Below are 21230 nucleotides of genomic sequence, written 5' to 3' on the forward strand. Positions count from 1 at the left end.
TTGAGCCACACTTCTCCCAAATGCTCATTAAAAGATTTGCATTTTTATGGAGTCTTATGACACCTTCTGATTGTTTAAGATCACTTTTCTTAGTAGGAAGATTGAAGGATTTAGAATGTTTTTTTCTCAAAAGGAAGATTAGTGGTCACCTGAGACGGATGTTCAGTGTCTGCTACAGGGTTCCTACAAATATTATTAGTACATGAGTATATGGAACTGAAGCAAAGTATATCTTTTTTCTTTTCCTTTCCCTTTCCCATAAGGTTATTTTGAGGACACTAATAACAATCTTTCACCTTCCTGTGGCCTCTTGTGATGGTTCAACGAGGGAGCTTCTTGTATTTGCCTAAATAAACAGATGATTCTTCCTGCACTTGTGTGACTATAATACACATGCCAAGCAAATATTGTGGGATTTCAGTCCTGACATAAATTTTAAGACATATGTTCTGTCGGAGAACACAAAATCCTCTGGATCATTTTGTAAAGTTATCATTTTCATAGAGAAAAACACAAGTCATAGACCTGTAAAGCTTACATCAGTGATCTGGTAAGAATGTTGAACAATAAGTGAGATAAAGGAACAGCTTTATATACCACCACTTCCTTTGAAATGTGGCTTAGAAATAACAGGAAGTCTTACAGGTTTCCGAAATTGTGCCATCAACCACCTTCCCAGATCTCTGGACAAATAGAGAAGAAACTTGCTACTGGACAAGGGAATCTGGTGAAAATGGGGATTAGGGATGAGAAAGAGAGACAAAGAAAACACACCTTTATTCAGTAGTGGTTCAGTGTTAGCATCTCTCTAACATTAGGTAAGATATGCGGGGGCGGGATTTTGATCGCTATCTTATCACTCTTGATCTAAACCCCGTTCTGGTCGAATGAACCTTTATTGCCTGTCATTGAGGGAAGAAAGTGCATCTCTTACCAGGTTAGTTCAATCAGTAATGGACTCGGCTCGGAAAAACCACAAACTACTTCTAAGTTTAAAGATTTATTATAAGGTTAAGGTTAGCTGCAAGTACAGGCATCTCAAGATGAGATTCAAAAGATATACGGGCACAACTACATATATGTGCTCTCTGAAAGCCCTCAGGCGGGCAAAGAAAACAACCAGGACTAGTTCTAAAATCAAAAGGGCTGCAAGCGTAGACACGTATTGTGATCTCTCCGTCATTTACAGCAGGAATAAAAGGTTCAGGTTAGGCTGTCCCTACCCTGCTCTGGATTGTATCCCTACTTAACAGAGTCCCAACCTAACAAAAGGTGTCAGCTGTGAATGACTTCCAAGGAAGATCACCCACTCTTAGTCTCTTGGTGAAAACCTATGATCTTCAGTCATGACCCCTCTCTGCCTACCCATCCGCTCTCAAAAGGGTCCTCAGGCATCTGCTCTAACTCCACCCAGGGGTGCTGTCCCTAATACCAAAAACACAATAACATTTGAGACGCCCCTCGTGAGACGCCCCTCACGTGGTGTTGCTTCTGGCTTTTTCCATGATGCTCTTCCTTTTGGGCCTCGTGCGTTAGAGTTGACCTTGCTTCTCAGACTCTTCTCCGGCCCGCCAATACCCCTCAAACATTCCTGAACCCTCCTCCATGTCTGTACTAGTCTCCTGAACAGAACTCTATTCATTCGATGATTTAATTGGATCCCCCCTCGCACCCGCAGACAGACATCCGCAGCTAGGATCCCAATTCTCATAAACTTCTAACAGAAGTTTGCAACTTATTTCTCAGCACAACTTGGCTCATACCAATACGTGTAAATCAAAACGTCTTTAATCTCTTCAGGCCTACAACATTTCTCGCAGAGCTCAAACTAAAATACTATGTTAGCATCTTATTCTTATTTAATGAAAAAACACATCTAAGCAATATAACTCTAATTAATAAAATCATTCTAACATTAGTGCAATCCATATTGATGTAAATGAACCCCTTTCCCAAACTCTTTCAGCTCTGGCCATGAGGCCTATTCCGTTCTGTGCATGACATTCTTCCACTAGCAGCTACATAACATGGATCAGGATTAATCACGCCTAATAAGGTTATACATTTTCTCACATTTCTGCATTAGTTCCACTTCTATATGAAATCTCTAGATTAACTACACATTTCAGGGTATAGGTGAATATATTCTAAGCACTCATGGCATTTCTCTCATGATTTGTGCGTACTACTTGTAAGTTTGGTGTACTCATGCATTTTGTTCAGTTTGCGCTCTCTCAGTTCCCCCCTTTGATGACCTCTCGGGGTCATCACTAACATTTAAACTGAACTAATCGCTAATGTTCCTCGTTTCTGCGTTTCTAGAGCCCTCAGGCTCCTGTACTGATTGTCTTGTATTGCAGCTAATCTCTGTAGCTGTTCTCTCCTGGATCTCTCCAATCTCCTTGATCTACACCATTTGTATGCCCTCACCAATCCCCACAACATGATCACACAGATCAATATTATGATGATAGGTTTCAGCACATACCATACGAAGCTCTTTCCTAAGTTGGCGAACCAACCTCCAACGTCACCCATTCCATGACCCACTTTTTCCCAAACATTTTCTTTTGATAAGTCTTCAATCTCTTTGTGAATATTAGTTATATTCATAATGACCTTCTCAAGAGGTTTTGAATTGTCTGGAATGTAAGTGCAACATTCCTGGACCTTCAAAGCCTTACAGACTCTGCCCTCTTTTGCTAGCAGGACGTCTAATGCAAGACGGTTCTGAAGCACCATGGCCCTTATCGATTGCATCTCTCCTTCCACCAGCATTAAGGACCTAGCAGTGCTGGCAGACAATCTGTCTACGACTGTTGCCAGTCTCCTAATTTTGACATCATTGAGGATTAGTCCTAAAAGAGGAAATGCGGCTCTAAATACATCTCCAACCATTTCTGCATCTCCTAGGTCTCTTCTCCCCCTTGCTGAAGCCTTGCCCTCGATGATCTCTAAGTCTTGGGCATGGTATATTTTGGGGAAGACAATTGCCAAGTAACATGATCCATACCAGTTATCAGGTAGTCTCAAGTAGGCATTTCTTCCACACACAAAATATACATTCGGAATCACTTGCATTCCTTTCAAGAAATCCTTTGTGTAATATTCTAATCTGAAAGCATGTTCACAACTGACTTCCCCTACGAATACATTTTCGTAGTACGTTTTGCTTCTGTGAAGACATAACTTCCCTCTCTGTGTCTTATCCAAAGCTATTGGACCACTACTACCCTTTCTTTTATGTGCCTTCTCTTCCTCGGTCCAATCTGTTTTCCATTGTCCTGATTTTTTCAGAATCTTTTGCCTTCTGTATCGATCATCCACTTGCCCTATAAACTTCTTTTCGACTTCTGACACTTTGCATGTCAGGTTATTTCTGCGGGCATGTGAAGTATCTAAGGTATCCCAAGGAATGAAGAACTTGGCCAATCTGTCTTCACTCTTCCAGTAGTCCCACTTGTTCATCTGCTTGTAATTTGGGACTTCTGGTAACACTGAATCATAATTGGAAAAATAGTATTCAAAACTATCTCTCCCATAAAATATGCTAAGCAATAAGCTACATGTAATGCCATATGTCAGCGGGAGGTGATGATATCTAATGCCTTCATCTACAGACGCCGGCAACTGCATACAGACGTAGCAATCCTTGACCTCCATGGCATCCACGTATTCGTACAAAAGTTTGGCATAAGCATTTGACCTAAAGTCACCTTGGGACTCATCCATGTGTAACCTACGGGCTTCTACTGCTAATAACGCTTTCTCCTGTATGTTTTCTACCTTCTTACCAGCAACAGTGGGTTCTGGTGTCACTACAGATTTTTCATCTGTTACCTTTGCCTCACTCTCATGTCCCATTACATATGATACTGTAACTACTAAAGCTATTAGAAGTATCACTCCTACTATTAGTGTGCCTATTATACATTTGGCTCTACGATTCGGGCTACCGGCTTCCATTTCGTCAGACAGTAGGATTCTCTCCCTTATTCCAACACAAAGTTCTTTTCTTCCCGTTCCTTTACAGCCTCTTTTGCTCCTTCAGTCCTCAGAACCACACAATTTGGAAGCTGGCAATCTCTTTTTGTAAAAGTCTCTTTAAGTTTTGATACAGACAACCCTAGCCCTTCTCCGTCAACTTATAGGAAGGTCCCTAAGATTCTCTGCTTCCTAGGCGCTAGGTAATCTTCTTTTTCTTGCTTATTTACAAAGTCTTTTAAGCATCTACGATGAGGCTTGGGCCTGCGGCTTGAACAGCATAATTCAATATTTCCAGACGAAGAATGTGCTCTTCATGGCTTGTTATCTTTGTTCCAAAGTCGGGGAATTGCAATTCGGTGAAAAACATGTGCTTTAACTTGCTTAGGCGGGGAGGGTTGGGGAGTGTGAACGTTAGTGACCCTTCTGTTTCGACTCCGGGCACTAACAGCTGTACTTCTACTGTGATGATGGGTTCAGAGCTGGACACCAGCACCGCTCTGATCCTCCCTGTCGCTCGTTCCCAAGACATTTGTCGCCAGATATGTTCACTCAGGGGTGGCGTATCTTCTGCTAGGCACACGTACTCTTCTTGACCTTCTTAAATCTGGTGCTTCAGAGCCCTGAGCACCTTCTTCTAGGTCTGAGTCTTCGGATATTGGAGGAAGGGTTCTCTCTGGAGTCGACCTCAGGCTTGAACTCCTTCTTTGAGGCCAGCTGGTATTCTCCACGTCTTACCCTTCTGCTCCTTGTCCTTCTGCTTTGCTCTCGCTCTCTTTCAGCCTGGTCAGTGTCTGATTCGTACTCCCAGCTACTTTCTCCTTCAGTAGCGTCGTCCGTTTCGCTGTTGTACTGACCGTCCTCAGGCTGGTCAGACTCGTTCCCAACTTCTTCTGGCACCTCTACAGCTTGGCTGGCCCCCTCTATGGCTTCTCGGTCTGCAGCTGGACTTCCATCCGAGAGAGGAGCTGTTTCTTCCAGAGGTGCTGGAACCCTCCGCGTATGCGACGCGTGGATCCAATTGGGCAGGCCTCCCACCTTCACTGCAGTGTTCGTGATCAAGATGATCTGGTAGGGCCCACGCCAACGAACATCCAGGCAGCTTCTTCTTACGTGCTTTTTCACAAGCACCCAGTCGCCAGGGCACAGGTCATGGCACGGGTCCTGGCACGACGGAACCTCGGCAGCCTGCACCTGAAGGGACACAGAATGAATGGCGTCAGACAGCCCCTTACAATAGTCCAGGATCATATCATCTGTGATGTTTAACAGTGCAGCCGTCGGTACAGACGGCAATCTCATTGCTCTCCCCATTAACACCTCGTGTGGTGATAGTCCCGTTCTTCTGTCTGGGGTACTACGGATGCTCATAAGGACCAATGGCAGAGCATCAGGCCAACTCAGAGACGTTGATGAACACATTTTAGCAATTCGGGCCTTGATGGTACTGTTTATCTGCTCCACAATTCCTGATGCTTCTGGTCGGTAACTACAATGCAATTTCTGGTCTATGTTCAGGGCCGCACAAATCATCTTCACAAGCTCGCTGTTGAAATGCGTTCCCCTATCTGATTCCAAAGAGGCCGGTACCCCGAATCTTGGGATGAGTTCCCTAAGCAATAACTTGGCTACTGTGAGGGTGTCACACCTACGTGTAGGGTATGCCTCGACCCATCTGGAAAATATGCAAACAACCACCAGGACATAACGGAGGCGGTTGCACCTTGGCATTTCAATGAAATCTAACTGCATTCTATTGAATGGACCTCCAGACCTCCCTATGTGGCTCAATGCAACTGGTGTTCTTTTTCCTACATTCAGCTGCTGACAGGTCACACAACGCTGGCACACTGCTTCGGCTGCTACTCTGAACTTAAGGTTGTACCAGGTTTGTCTGAATACTCTCAGCATAGCGTCTCTCCCTAGGTGTACTGGGCCATGGATTTGTCTAGCCATTGGGCTCACCATCTCATTTGGTAATACTGCTCTTCCATCTGCTGAGACCCAGAAGTGTGCCTCCCCCATCACACATCCTGCAGTTTCCCATGTTTGTTTCTCAAAATCAGGTGCATTTTCTTGCATACACTTTAATTCGTCCCAAGTGTCGACAGTTTCCAATATCATGGCTAATTCAGTTCTTACATTTATTTCGCCCACTTCCACCTCCGTGAAAGAGTACCCTTGTTCCGCACAATACCTTGCGACTTCGTCGGCATATCTATTGCTTGTGACACGAAGTCCATATTCCGAGTATGAGCGGTACATTTTACAACTGCAATACCTGCTGGACATTGCAAAGCTTCTAACAGCAGACGTACAAACTCTCCATTGTGAATGGGAGAACCTGAAGAGGTCATGTGACCTCTTTGAGACCATTACTGCCCGTAATCATGAACTACCCCGTAACCGTATTGGCTGTCGGTGTATATGGTGACTCGAATTTGGTTGCTTGCCAGGCAGGCACGGGTCAATGCAATAATCTCAGCTACCTGAGCGGAGTGTACTCCTTCCAGGCATCCAGCTTCCACGACTCCAGTAATTGTACATACAGCGTAAGCTGCTCTCAACTGCCCAACTTCGTCTCTTACGCATGAGCCATCGACAAAGAAAACTTCATCGGGGTCAGTCAGTGGCTCATCCACGATGTCGGGTCTCGGTTTGGTGCATAGTTCAGTCACATCGAGGCAATCATGGTCTGTACATACATCATCATCGATGTCACTTGGGAGTGGCATCAAGGTAGCAGGGTTCAAAACAGAGCATCTCTTGAGGGTCACGTTCTCTGCAGCAAGAATGACTTGCTCATAGCGCGTGAGCCTGCTATTGGTCAGATGCTGTGTTTTGGTCCGGGTCATTAACAGTTCAACAGAATGTGGCACATACACCTCTAACGGGTGCCCCATGACGATATTCTCGCAGCGCTCGATACTGACACCTGTTGCAGCAACGGATTTGAGACACCCGGGCAACGCTGCGGCTACTGGGTCTAAAGTAGCCGAAAAATAGGCAACTGGTCTACGGGCATTCCCATGGATTTGGACCAACACAGACAAAGCACAACCCTCTCTTTCACAACAGTAAAGCAAGAAGATTTTATCGTAATCAGGCATTCCCAGAGCAGGAGCACGACACAGGTCCTCTCTCAGCTGCAGGAACGCCATCAAACAGTCCTTGTCCCATGGTACCGGATCACTCACCTCCTTGTGCGTCAGTTTTTGCAAGGGTTTTGCTTTCAGTGAAAAGTTTGCGATCCACTGTCGGCAATAACCCACCATCCCTAGAAACATCCTGACTTCTCTCTGTGTTTTAGGCGCATTCATCTTCATGATCGCCTCTATTCTGTCTGGTGACACTTTTCGTTTACCTTTTTCTATCCTGTGCCCCAAGTACTGCACTTCTGTCAGGCAGTACTGCAATTTTCCCGGGGACACCTTGTGCCCATTCACAGCTAGGTGATTTAGCAAGGCAATGGAGTCCTCCCTGCAAGCTTCTTCCGTTTCTGACGCCACAAGTAGGTCGTCTATGTACTGGACCAGAACTGACTTCTGGGGCAGTACTAGACTTTCAAGATTTTTCTTCAACAGCTGGTTAAAGATCGATGGGCTCTCTGTATACCACTGGGGAATACGACACCATGTTAATACGCGACCTTCCAGCTTAAATGCGAAAAGAAAATGGCTCTCCTCATCCAGAGGGATCGAGAAGAAAGCTTGGCACGGTAAACCATTCAGCTTGGAACGGTATCTGAAACAATATCACTGATGGATTCGGTACCACTGGACAACATGAGACAACTATGTTATTAATCTTTCGGAGGTCCTGCACTATCCTGAATTTCCCATTTGGTTTCTGCAAACCCATAATCGGGGAGTTGCATGGACTACCCACGATTTCTTTCAGTATTCCCTGCTTAATCATGGACTCGATCACGGGCTTTATACCTGCAATCGTTTCTGGAGTCAATTTATATTGGGGTGTTCTCGGAAACTCAGCATGCGGTTTCACTACGATTTTCACTGGGTCCACTCCCTTGACCAGTCCAATCTCTTCCCCAGTGAAATCCCACACTTCTGGTGCCACGGTCTCTCTCAGATCCCATGGGAGCTCATCCACTGTCAAAGTGGGATACAGCTCCACACATATTCTCGAATTTGCGACTTTGAAGTCAGCGTCATCGTCATTGGTCAATACCTCCACTCCCTGTGGGGTGCAGTATATTGTACAATTTAATTTGCACAAAAGGTCTCTTCCTAACAGACATACAGGACTAGAATCGCAAACCACAAACTGATGCTCATCGCTGTATTTCCCTATTTTCACCTGCACTGGTTCTGTCAATGGGCTGGTTATTCTCCTGTTTGCGACCCCCACCACTTGAATTGTCTCTCCAGACATGGGCAGGCCTGGAACTGCTGCTGATCTGATCGTGGATCGAGTGGCTCCTGTGTCCACTAGGAATGTCGTGGGGCACCCTGCCACTTCGGCCTCAACGTAGGGTCCCCTTTGGTCCACTTCTAAGGCTGCCCCGAGGGTACAGTCTTCTCTTTCCACTCTCTGTCCTGTTAGTGGATCAACGTAATAGCATTCCTCTCCTCCTACAAACAGAGGCATCTGTCTATATGTCTTACCCATAGTCCCTACTCTGGGTGGCTGAGGGAACTGGGCTCGTGGGGGTGGGGTCCCCCCTTTGAGCACCTTTCCTTGGTATGGTGTTACCCCTCTCGCTGGAGTACTCTGAACCTCTTCCTCCTCTATCTCCTGTTCTCCGATTTCAACGTTGTAGGGACACTCGCGTTTCCAATGCCCCACCTCGTTACACTGGTGGCACCGGGTCGTCTTCTTCAAGGCGGCTATGTCTACCCTAGGTCTAAAGGTGGAATTCTCCTCATTGCCCTTGTTCTGGTTGTTCTGCTTCCTGCCCCCAGTCCCTGTTCCCTGTTGCTGTTGCCCACCCTTACCAGCTGACTGCATCTGCACCACCATCAGTTTCTCTTTTAGCTTCTTTGCCTTTGAGTCTATTTCATCACAGCAGTATCTAGCATATCTCAGAATTTCGTCCAAAGGTTTATTTTGCCAACAAATCAAGTGTTGCTGAATCATTAAACCAATATCCGGTCTTAAACCCAAAACGAATTTAGACACAAATTGCCCTATGTCTTTAGGATCCATTACGTCCAACCCGCTATACTGTTTAAACGCCTTCAGCAATCTCTCATAATATTCGTGAACTGTCTCTTTGGGTTCCTGTCTAGTTCGATCTATTTTTACCCAATCTATGTCCTGCATTGGCACCTTGTCTTTCAGCCAAGTCATCACTCTCTCATATTTTGCCATGACTATCTCGGACGGTCCATTAGTCCGCGCATCTCTCTCTGGTTCTGCTGTGGGCCACTCGGCACTAACCTTACATGCTGTCCACAAGTCTCCTGGTACCACAATATCAAACAGTGTGTTCAGATCTATCCATAGTACTTTGGAGATTTTTACGAACCTCTCCACTTGCTTATACCATTCAACTGGATTCTCCCTCAATTTAGGGAAGGAATTAGTAAAGGCTGCTAAATCTCCCCTACTCCATGGCACATGCACATAGTTCCCGTTTGCAACCTCACGCAAAGGGTATGCCTCTATTCTCTGCAGTCCTCCCTCTGGTGTCATCCCAAGCATGCTTCTCCTGACGGTCCCCTTCTTGGACCACCTTTCTTCCCATTTATCCAGTGCCCTCCACGTCCTTATACCGGTGATCAATTCCCTTATGTGTGTTTTCAATCCTATTGTTCTTCTCTCATCTAGGTCTCGATCTGAATAATGTAGCCTGTGGTTCCCCTGTAATGCTTTGGTCCTTGACAAGTCCACCATATATTTGCCTGCTAGTTCAACTAATTTCTCATGGGCCGCTCTCGCCTTTCGTGTGATGTCCTTTGCCATGAACAGTATTTCATCCTGCTCATACATTTCCATTCTTTCTAGAGGCAGGGTACCATCCACCATGACATCCAGATCTGACTTTAAGCTGGCGACATCGAGCCTCTTGGCTTTTATCTCGGCTCTTAGTATGTCTCCCTTAAGGGTTTCATTGGTCTCTCGCCCATCCCAGCTCCGAGTCCTACGCTTGGGCTCAGGAGAGTTAAGGAGAGTTCTCCCTTGCTCCCATCTCTCTAGGTCCCATGCTCGGCCATCCTGTCTTGGAAGGTGATGGAACACAGGCCTATTTCCCCCAATCTTAATTTGTCCACTCTCTCTATCTTCTCTCGCTCCACGGTAGGATTCCCTGCTGTTCTCCCTCCGGTCGCCATTCTCTCTCTGTCTAGTGTCACTCAGTATCTGGTAAGATCCTTCTCGGTTCCCCATATCCCCTGGACTGCGTTCATGTCCGTAATCACAGGGGCTATGGCGAGGCCTCTCGCAACTCCCGTTCTGTTCACCATTCCAAGGCGCATAGTGGGTACACTTAAAGCTGTCTCTGTACTCTTGCGTTCTCCTGTCTCCTTCACTGTGTATTGGGCGGGACACCCCCCCACACTCAGGGCTCCTGTTTTCCAGGTCTGGTCTACCTCCACTCCTGGCATGATGGGTGTCTCCCCTACTGTCCTGACCCCTCCCGTCCCACTCCGGACTGCTTTCATCAGCCCCGCAGTGAGTCCGGGTCCTGCTATCCTGGCTTTCCCTTCCAGCTTCTGCTGCTATGATGCTCTTGTGAGCCTCTACTGCCTCGTCCCATTTCTTCATGTACTCGCTTAGCTCCTGGAAGGATTTCCGTCCTGATCCCCTCATATCCACCGGCCATCTAGGGCCCCCCGGATCTCCTGTTGGATCTTCTGCTGTATGTACCGGGGTGCTCCACTCCCTTGGTCTTGGCATCTGACTTGGGGAATTGATTGTGTCGTTCCTCCTTGCCATCTCTGCTCTCTCCCTGTCCATCCGTACCTGTTCCTCCCCTCTAGCTCTTTCTGGGTTATAAATCGATACTATAGGGCCTATAGTAACAGGTACTTGCAGGGCATCTGGCAGTGCGTAGGATGTGGCACACTCCGTTTCTGGCACCCTTTGTACCACAAACCTTCCGACCACCTGCTGCACCGGACTAGGTTGGGACAGTTCCTTCTTTGCAGTGGGATCCCAATCGGTAATGGGAAGCGGTCTATGCTCCCCTATGCTGGGCCCCCCTTCTCCACTGGTCTCAACATTTCCCGTCTCTTTGTTATACGGGGGTGGCCTATCTGTCAGTAACCTATTTATCAGGCTGTCCTCTGTCTCGCTCTCATCATCTTCTTCTAATGGGCTTTTGTTTCCTGGCACTTCTAACACTGGGTACAGTTTGTTTACTTCAATGTTATGCACTCTCCATCTTTTAGCATCCGCATCCCATTTGGCATCCTGCACTGCTCTTACCGATCGTTTCACCCTTTCTTGTCGTCTATTCAGGTTCCTCTCGTGCGCTGCCCTAATCCAGGCATTGAGAGCTTCAAACTGGGTCGGTCTATGCATAGGTCTCATTGAGGTCATGACTGCTTTTAATCGGTGTAGCACCTCTAATCTGAACGTCCCGTACTTTGGAAACGTCAGTTCCTCATTTCCTTCTGTAACCTTACTCCACTCTGAAATCCACATTATTGTGTGTAGCCCAACATTTGCCGCCATATAATAAGCCGCCGTACCCTCCGGCGGGGCTTCTTCCCCTTCATAAGATCTCCGCCTCTCTCTTTTAAAAGCCGCTCTTAACCATTTAAAACACTTCATGATTATACGCACAATTTCCAGCCTCGCTATTCTGTTTACTTCCTGATGACAATCCACCAATCCTAGCGCGGCTTTGCTAGCTGGCCTATCACAGCGCGGTCTCGCTCCGGCCGGCCAATCCCAGCGCGGCACTTTCTGACGTCACTCGTCTCCGCTTCGCAGCAGCACCCCTCCTTTCTCAGCTCGTCTCCCGGTCATGCATGCGTCCCATTCATACACCGAAAAATGACTACTTCCGACCAAGCGGTCACTTCTCTCGACTGTACGTCCACAGTCTATCTGTAATTGTCACCACAACTGACGAAATGTCTATCGTCTCTCTGATAGGTTCCTTACACACACAGTAACTTCCGACCAGCGTCCGTTACTCACGCACTCACTCTTACGTTCCCCCTATCTCGGTCCTGCGGGCGATCAATGGTACCTCATGACCCCCTTTGCTCTGGGTGACAATTACTCTGGATGTCCGATACACCCGAACCACTTAAGTTCTCCTTGAACTTAAGATTTCCACCGGTTGCGCTCGCTCACAACCTGTTCCACAGTCACTCTACAGGCATTCAACTCCGCCAGACATTACAACATAGATACAACACAAAAACACCGCAATCTAACACGCATGACCCTTTTTACTCACTCTCGACCGATACTGCTGCTTTTCTGTCTCACATCATCCGGACCTTCTTCGGCGGGCGGTTCTTCCGATCATTGATCTCTAGGGGCCTTGGGGTAATCTAACCTGGCCTAGATCACCTTCCTCAAGAAGGCAACCATCCTCTATAGCTACCAACTGCGGGGGCGGGATTTTGATCGCTATCTTATCACTCTTGATCTAAACCCCGTTCTGGTCGAATGAACCTTTATTGCCTGTCATTGAGGGAAGAAAGTGCATCTCTTACCAGGTTAGTTCAATCAGTAATGGACTCGGCTCGGAAAAACCACAAACTACTTCTAAGTTTAAAGATTTATTATAAGGTTAAGGTTAGCTGCAAGTACAGGCATCTCAAGATGAGATTCAAAAGATATACGGGCACAACTACATACATGTGCTCTCTGAAAGCCCTCAGGCGGGCAAAGAAAACAACCAGGACTAGTTCTAAAATCAAAAGGGCTGCAAGCATGGACACGTATTGTGATCTCTCCGTCATTTACAGCAGGAATAAAAGGTTCAGGTTAGGCTGTCCCTACCCTGCTCTGGATGGTATCCCTACTTAACAGAGTCCCAACCTAACAAAAGGTGTCAGCTGTGAATGACTTCCAAAGAAGATCACCCACTCTTAGTCTCTTGGTGAAAACCTATGATCTTCAGTCATGACCCCTCTCTGCCTACCCATCCGCTCTCTAAAGGGTCCTCAGGCATCTGCTCTAACTCCACCCAGGGGTGCTATCCCTAATACCAAAAACACAATAACATTTGAGACGCCCCTCGTGAGACGCCCCTCACGTGGTGTTGCTTCTGGCTTTTTCCATGATGCTCTTCCTTTTGGGCCTCGTGCGTTAGAGTTGACCTTGCTTCTCAGACTCTTCTCCGGCCCGCCGATACCCCTCAAACATTCCTGAACCCTCCTCCATGTCTGTACTAGTCTCCTGAACAGAACTCTATTCATTCGATGATTTAATTGGATCCCCCCTCGCACCCGCAGACAGACATCCGCAGCTAGGATCCCAATTCTCATAAACTTCTAACAGAAGTTTGCAACTTATTTCTCAGCACAACTTGGCTCATACCAATACGTGTAAATCAAAACGTCTTTAATCTCTTCAGGCCTACAACATTTCTCGCAGAGCTCAAACTAAAATACTATGTTAGCATCTTATTCTTATTTAATGAAAAAACACATCTAAGCAATATAACTCTAATTAATAAAATCATTCTAACATTAGTGCAATCCATATTGATGTAAATGAACCCCTTTCCCAAACTCTTTCAGCTCTGGCCATGAGGCCTATTCCGTTCTGTGCATGACATTCTTCCACTAGCAGCTACATAACATGGATCAGGATTAATCACGCCTAATAAGGTTATACATTTTCTCACATTTCTGCATTAGTTCCACTTCTATATGAAATCTCTAGATTAACTACACATTTCAGGGTATAGGTGAATATATTCTAAGCACTCATGGCATTTCTCTCATGATTTGTACGTACTACTTGTAAGTTTGGTGTACTCATGCATTTTGTTCAGTTTGCGCTCTCTCAGTTCCCCCCTTTGATGACCTCTCGGGGTCATCACTAACATTTAAACTGAACTAATCGCTAATGTTCCTCGTTTCTGCGTTTCTAGAGCCCTCAGGCTCCTGTACTGATTGTCTTGTATTGCAGCTAATCTCTGTAGCTGTTCTCTCCTGGATCTCTCCAATCTCCTTGATCTACACCATTTGTATGCCCTCACCAATCCCCACAACATGATCACACAGATCAATATTATGATGATAGGTTTCAGCACATACCATACGAAGCTCTTTCCTAAGTTGGCGAACCAACCTCCAACTTCACCCATTCCATGACCCACTTTTTCCCAAACATTTTCTTTTGATAAGTCTTCAATCTCTTTGTGAATATTAGTTATATTCATAATGACCTTCTCAAGAGGTTTTGAATTGTCTGGAATGTAAGTGCAACATTCCTGGACCTTCAAAGCCTTACAGACTCTGCCCTCTTTTGCTAGCAGGACGTCTAATGCAAGACGGTTCTGAAGCACCATGGCCCTTATCGATTGCATCTCTCCTTCCACCAGCATTAAGGACCTAGCAGTGCTGGCAGACAATCTGTCTACGACTGTTGCCAGTCTCCTAATTTTGACATCATTGAGGATTAGTCCTAAAAGAGGAAATGCGGCTCCAAATACATCTCCAACCATTTCTGCATCTCCTAGGTCTCTTCTCCCCCTTGCTGAAGCCTTGCCCTCGATGATCTCTAAGTCTTGGGCATGGTATATTTTGGGGAAGACAATTGCCAAGTAACATGATCCATACCAGTTATCAGGTAGTCTCACGTAGGCATTTCTTCCACACACAAAATATACATTCGGAATCACTTGCATTCCTTTCAAGAAATCCTTTGTGTAATATTCTAATCTGAAAGCATGTTCACAACTGACTTCCCCTACGAATACATTTTCGTAGTACGTTTTGCTTCTGTGAAGACATAACTTCCCTCTCTGTGTCTTATCCAAAGCTATTGGACCACTACTACCCTTTCTTTTATGTGCCTTCTCTTCCTCGGTCCAATCTGTTTTCCATTGTCCTGATTTTTTCAGAATCTTTTGCCTTCTGTATCGATCATCCACTTGCCCTATAAACTTCTTTTCGACTTCTGACACTTTGCATGTCAGGTTATTTCTGCGGGCATGTGAAGTATCTAAGGTATCCCAAGGAATGAAGAACTTGGCCAATCTGTCTTCACTCTTCCAGTAGTCCCACTTGTTCATCTGCTTGTAATTTGGGACTTGTGGTAACACTGAATCATAATTGGAAAAATAGTATTCAAAACTATCTCTCCCATAAAATATGCTAAGCAATAAGCTACATGTAATGCCATATGTCAGCGGGAGGTGATGATATCTAATGCCTTCATCTACAGACGCCGGCAACTGCATACAGACGTAGCAATCCTTGACCTCCATGGCATCCACGTATTCGTACAAAAGTTTGGCATAAGCATTTGACCTAAAGTCACCTTGGGACTCATCCATGTGTAACCTACGGGCTTCTACTGCTAATAACGCTTTCTCCTGTATGTTTTCTACCTTCTTACCAGCAACAGTGGGTTCTGGTGTCACTACAGATTTTTCATCTGTTACCTTTGCCTCACTCTCATGTCCCATTACATATGATACTGTAACTACTAAAGCTATTAGAAGTATCACTCCTACTATTAGTGTGCCTATTATGCATTTGGCTCTACGATTCGGGCTACCGGCTTCCATTTCGTCAGACAGTAGGATTCTCTCCCTTATTCCAACACAAAGTTCTTTTCTTCCCGTTCCTTTACAGCCTCTTTTGCTCCTTCAGTCCTCAGAACCACACAATTTGGAAGCTGGCAATCTCTTTTTGTAAAAGTCTCTTTAAGTTTTGATACAGACAACCCTAGCCCTTCTCCGTCAACTTATAGGAAGGTCCCTAAGATTCTCTGCTTCCTAGGCGCTAGGTAATCTTCTTTTTCTTGCTTATTTACAAAGTCTTTTAAGCATCTACGATGAGGCTTGGGCCTGCGGCTTGAACAGCATAATTCAATATTTCCAGACGAAGAATGTGCTCTTCATGGCTTGTTATCTTTGTTCCAAAGTCGGGGAATTGCAATTCGGTGAAAAACATGTGCTTTAACTTGCTTAGGCAGGGAGGGTTGGGGAGTGTGAACGTTAGTGACCCTTCTGTTTCGACTCCGGGCACTAACAGCTGTACTTCTACTGTGATGATGGGTTCAGAGCTGGACACCAGCACCGCTCTGATCCTCCCTGTCGCTCGTTCCCAAGACATTTGTCGCCAGATATGTCCACTCAGGGGTGGCGTATCTTCTGCTAGGCACACGTACTCTTCTTGACCTTCTTAAATCTGGTGCTTCAGAGCCCTGAGCACCTTCTTCTAGGTCTGAGTCTTCGGATATTGGAGGAAGGGTTCTCTCTGGAGTCGACCTCAGGCTTGAACTCCTTCTTTGAGGCCAGCTGGCTTCTCCACGTCTTACCCTTCTGCTCCTTGTCCTTCTGCTTTGCTCTCGCTCTCTTTCAGCCTGGTCAGTGTCTGATTCGTACTCCCAGCTACTTTCTCCTTCAGTAGCGTCGTCCGTTTCGCTGTTGTACTGACCGTCCTCAGGCTGGTCAGACTCGTTCCCAACTTCTTCTGGCACCTCTACAGCTTGGCTGGCCCCCTCTATGGCTTCTCGGTCTGCAGCTGGACTTCCATCCGAGAGAGGAGCTGTTTCTTCCAGAGGTGCTGGAACCCTCCGCGTATGCGACGCGTGGATCCAATTGGGCAGGCCTCCCACCTTCACTGCAGTGTTCGTGATCAAGATGATCTGGTAGGGCCCACGCCAACGAACATCCAGGCAGCTTCTTCTTACGTGCTTTTTCACAAGCACCCAGTCGCCAGGGCACAGGTCATGGCACGGGTCCTGGCACGACGGAACCTCGGCAGCCTGCACCTGAAGGGACACAGAATGAATGGCGTCAGACAGCCCCTTACAATAGTCCAGGATCATATCATCTGTGATGTTTAACAGTGCAGCCGTCGGTACAGACGGCAATCTCATTGCTCTCCCCATTAACACCTCGTGTGGTGATAGTCCCGTTCTTCTGTCTGGGGTACTACGGATGCTCATAAGGACCAATGGCAGAGCATCAGGCCAACTCAGAGACGTTGATGAACACATTTTAGCAATTCGGGCCTTGATGGTACTGTTTATCTGCTCCACAATTCCCTATGCTTCTGGTCGGTAACTACAATGCAATTTCTGGTCTATGTTCAGGGCCGCACAAATCATCTTCACAAGCTCGCTGTTGAAATGCGTTCCCCTATCTGATTCCAAAGAGGCCGGTACCCCGAATCTTGGGATGAGTTCCCTAAGCAATAACTTGGCTACTGTGAGGGTGTCACACCTACGTGTAGGGTATGCCTCGACCCATCTGGAAAATATGCAAACAACCACCAGGACATAACGGAGGCGGTTGCACCTTGGCATTTCAATGAAATCTAACTGCATTCTATTGAATGGACCTCCAGACCTCCCTATGTGGCTCAATGCAACTGGTGTTCTTTTTCCTACATTCAGCTGCTGACAGGTCACACAACGCTGGCACACTGCTTCGGCTGCTACTCTGAACTTAAGGTTGTACCAGGTTTGTCTGAATACTCTCAGCATAGCGTCTCTCCCTAGGTGTACTGGGCCATGGATTTGTCTAGCCATTGGGCTCACCATCTCATTTGGTAATACTGCTCTTCCATCTGCTGAGACCCAGAAGTGTGCCTCCCCCATCACACATCCTGCAGTTTCCCATGTTTGTTTCTCAAAATCAGGTGCATTTTCTTGCATACACTTTAATTCGTCCCAAGTGTCGACAGTTTCCAATATCATGGCTAATTCAGTTCTTACATTTATTTCGCCCACTTCCACCTCCGTGAAAGAGTACCCTTGTTCCGCACAATACCTTGCGACTTCGTCGGCATATCTATTGCCTTGTGACACGAAGTCCATATTCCGAGTATGAGCGGTACATTTTACAACTGCAATACCTGCTGGACATTGCAAAGCTTCTAACAGCAGACGTACAAACTCTCCATTGTGAATGGGAGAACCTGAAGAGGTCATGTGACCTCTTTGAGACCATTACTGCCCGTAATCATGAACTACCCCATAACCGTATTGGCTGTCGGTGTATATGGTGACTCGAATTTGGTTGCTTGCCAGGCAGGCACGGGTCAATGCAATAATCTCAGCTACCTGAGCGGAGTGTACTCCTTCCAGGCATCCAGCTTCCACGACTCCAGTAATTGTACATACAGCGTAAGCTGCTCTCAACTGCCCAACTTCGTCTCTTACGCATGAGCCATCGACAAAGAAAACTTCATCGGGGTCAGTCAGTGGCTCATCCACGATGTCGGGTCTCGGTTTGGTGCATAGTTCAGTCACATCGAGGCAATCATGGTCTGTACATACATCATCATCGATGTCACTTGGGAGTGGCATCAAGGTAGCAGGGTTCAAAACAGAGCATCTCTTGAGGGTCACGTTCTCTGCAGCAAGAATGACTTGCTCATAGCGCGTGAGCCTGCTATTGGTCAGATGCTGTGTTTTGGTCCGGGTCATTAACAGTTCAACAGAATGTGGCACATACACCTCTAACGGGTGCCCCATGACGATATTCTCGCAGCGCTCGATACTGACACCTGTTGCAGCAACGGATTTGAGACACCCGGGCAACGCTGCGGCTACTGGGTCTAAAGTAGCCGAAAAATAGGCAACTGGTCTACGGGCATTCCCATGGATTTGGACCAACACAGACAAAGCACAACCCTCTCTTTCACAACAGTAAAGCAAGAAGATTTTATCGTAATCAGGCATTCCCAGAGCAGGAGCACGACACAGGTCCTCTCTCAGCTGCAGGAACGCCATCAAACAGTCCTTGTCCCATGGTACCGGATCACTCACCTCCTTGTGCGTCAGTTTTTGCAAGGGTTTTGCTTTCAGTGAAAAGTTCGCGATCCACTGTCGGCAATAACCCACCATCCCTAGAAACATCCTGACTTCTCTCTGTGTTTTAGGCGCATTCATCTTCATGATCGCCTCTATTCTGTCTGGTGACACTTTTCGTTTACCTTTTTCTATCCTGTGCCCCAAGTACTGCACTTCTGTCAGGCAGTACTGCAATTTTCCCGGGGACACCTTGTGCCCATTCACAGCTAGGTGATTTAGCAAGGCAATGGAGTCCTCCCTGCAAGCTTCTTCCGTTTCTGACGCCACAAGTAGGTCGTCTATGTACTGGACCAGAACTGACTTCTGGGGCAGTACTAGACTTTCAAGATTTTTCTTCAACAGCTGGTTAAAGATCGATGGGCTCTCTGTATACCACTGGGGAATACGACACCATGTTAATACGCGACCTTCCAGCTTAAATGCGAAAAGAAAATGGCTCTCCTCATCCAGAGGGATCGAGAAGAAAGCTTGGCACAGGTCTATCACGGTAAACCATTCAGCTTGGAACGGTATCTGAAACAATATCACTGATGGATTCGGTACCACTGGACAACATGAGACAACTATGTTATTAATCTTTCGGAGGTCCTGCACTATCCTGAATTTCCCATTTGGTTTCTGCAAACCCATAATCGGGGAGTTGCATGGACTACCCACGATTTCTTTCAGTATTCCCTGCTTAATCATGGACTCGATCACGGGCTTTATACCTGCAATCATTTCTGGAGTCAATTTATATTGGGGTGTTCTCGGAAACTCAGCATGCGGTTTCACTACGATTTTCACTGGGTCCACTCCCTTGACCAGTCCAATCTCTTCCCCAGTGAAATCCCACACTTCTGGTGCCACTGTCTCTCTCAGATCCCATGGGAGCTCATCCACTGTCAAAGTGGGATACAGCTCCACACATATTCTCGAATTTGCGACTTTGAAGTCAGCGTCATCGTCATTGGTCAATACCTCCACTCCCTGTGGGGTGCAGTATATTGTACAATTTAATTTGCACAAAAGGTCTCTTCCTAACAGACATACAGGACTAGAATCGCAAACCACAAACTGATGCTCATCGCTGTATTTCCCTATTTTCACCTGCACTGGTTCTGTCAATGGGCTGGTTATTCTCCTGTTTGCGACCCCCACCACTTGAATTGTCTCTCCAGACATGGGCAGGCCTGGGACTGCTGCTGATCTGATCGTGGATCGAGTGGCTCCTGTGTCCACTAGGAATGTCGTGGGGCACCCTGCCACTTCGGCCTCAACGTAGGGTCCCCTTTGGTCCACTTCTAAGGCTGCCCCGAGGGTACAGTCTTCTCTTTCCACTCTCTGTCCTGTTAGTGGATCAACGTAATAGCATTCCTCTCCTCCTACAAACAGAGGCATCTGTCTATATGTCTTACCCATAGTCCCTACTCTGGGTGGCTGAGGGAACTGGGCTCGTGGGGGTGGGGTCCCCCCTTTGAGCACCTTTCCTTGGTATGGTGTTACCCCTCTCGCTGGAGTACTCTGAACCTCTTCCTCCTCTATCTCCTGTTCTCCGATTTCAACGTTGTAGGGACACTCGCGTTTCCAATGCCCCACCTCGTTACACTGGTGGCACCGGGTCGTCTTCTTCAAGGCGGCTATGTCTACCCTAGGTCTAAAGGTGGAATTCTCCTCATTGCCCTTGTTCTGGTTGTTCTGCTTCCTGCCCCCAGTCCCTGTTCCCTGTTGCTGTTGCCCACCCTTACCAGCTGACTGCATCTGCACCACCATCAGTTTCTCTTTTAGCTTCTTTGCCTTTGAGTCTATTTCATCACAGCAGTATCTAGCATATCTCAGAATTTCGTCCAAAGGTTTATTTTGCCAACAAATCAAGTGTTGCTGAATCATTAAACCAATATCCGGTCTTAAACCCAAAACGAATTTAGACACAAATTGCCCTATGTCTTTAGGATCCATTACGTCCAACCCGCTATACTGTTTAAACGCCTTCAGCAATCTCTTATAATATTCGTGAACTGTCTCTTTGGGTTCCTGTGTAGTTCGATCTATTTTTACCCAATCTATGTCCTGCATTGGCACCTTGTCTTTCAGCCAAGTCATCACTCTCTCATATTTTGCCATGACTATCTCGGACGGTCCATTAGTCCGCGCATCTCTCTCTGGTTCTGCTGTGGGCCACTCGGCACTAACCTTACATGCTGTCCACAAGTCTCCTGGTACCACAATATCAAACAGTGTGTTCAGATCTATCCATAGTACTTTGGAGATTTTTACGAACCTCTCCACTTGCTTATACCATTCAACTGGATTCTCCCTCAATTTAGGGAAGGAAT

The 21230-nt window shown here is 46.6% G+C and overlaps 1 protein-coding gene across 1 annotated transcript in view; it reads left to right on the forward strand.

The window, feature by feature from the left end:
- The window catches only part of TMTC1 (transmembrane O-mannosyltransferase targeting cadherins 1), a 1524654-nt gene that overhangs the window by 1311456 nt on the left and 191968 nt on the right, over window positions 1-21230 (forward strand). The gene's annotated exons all lie outside the window — the stretch shown is intronic.

The sequence above is a fragment of the Lissotriton vulgaris genome, chromosome 1_2, assembly GCF_964263255.1.
Source record: "Lissotriton vulgaris chromosome 1_2, aLisVul1.2, whole genome shotgun sequence".
Taxonomy (NCBI): Eukaryota; Metazoa; Chordata; class Amphibia; order Caudata; family Salamandridae; genus Lissotriton; species Lissotriton vulgaris.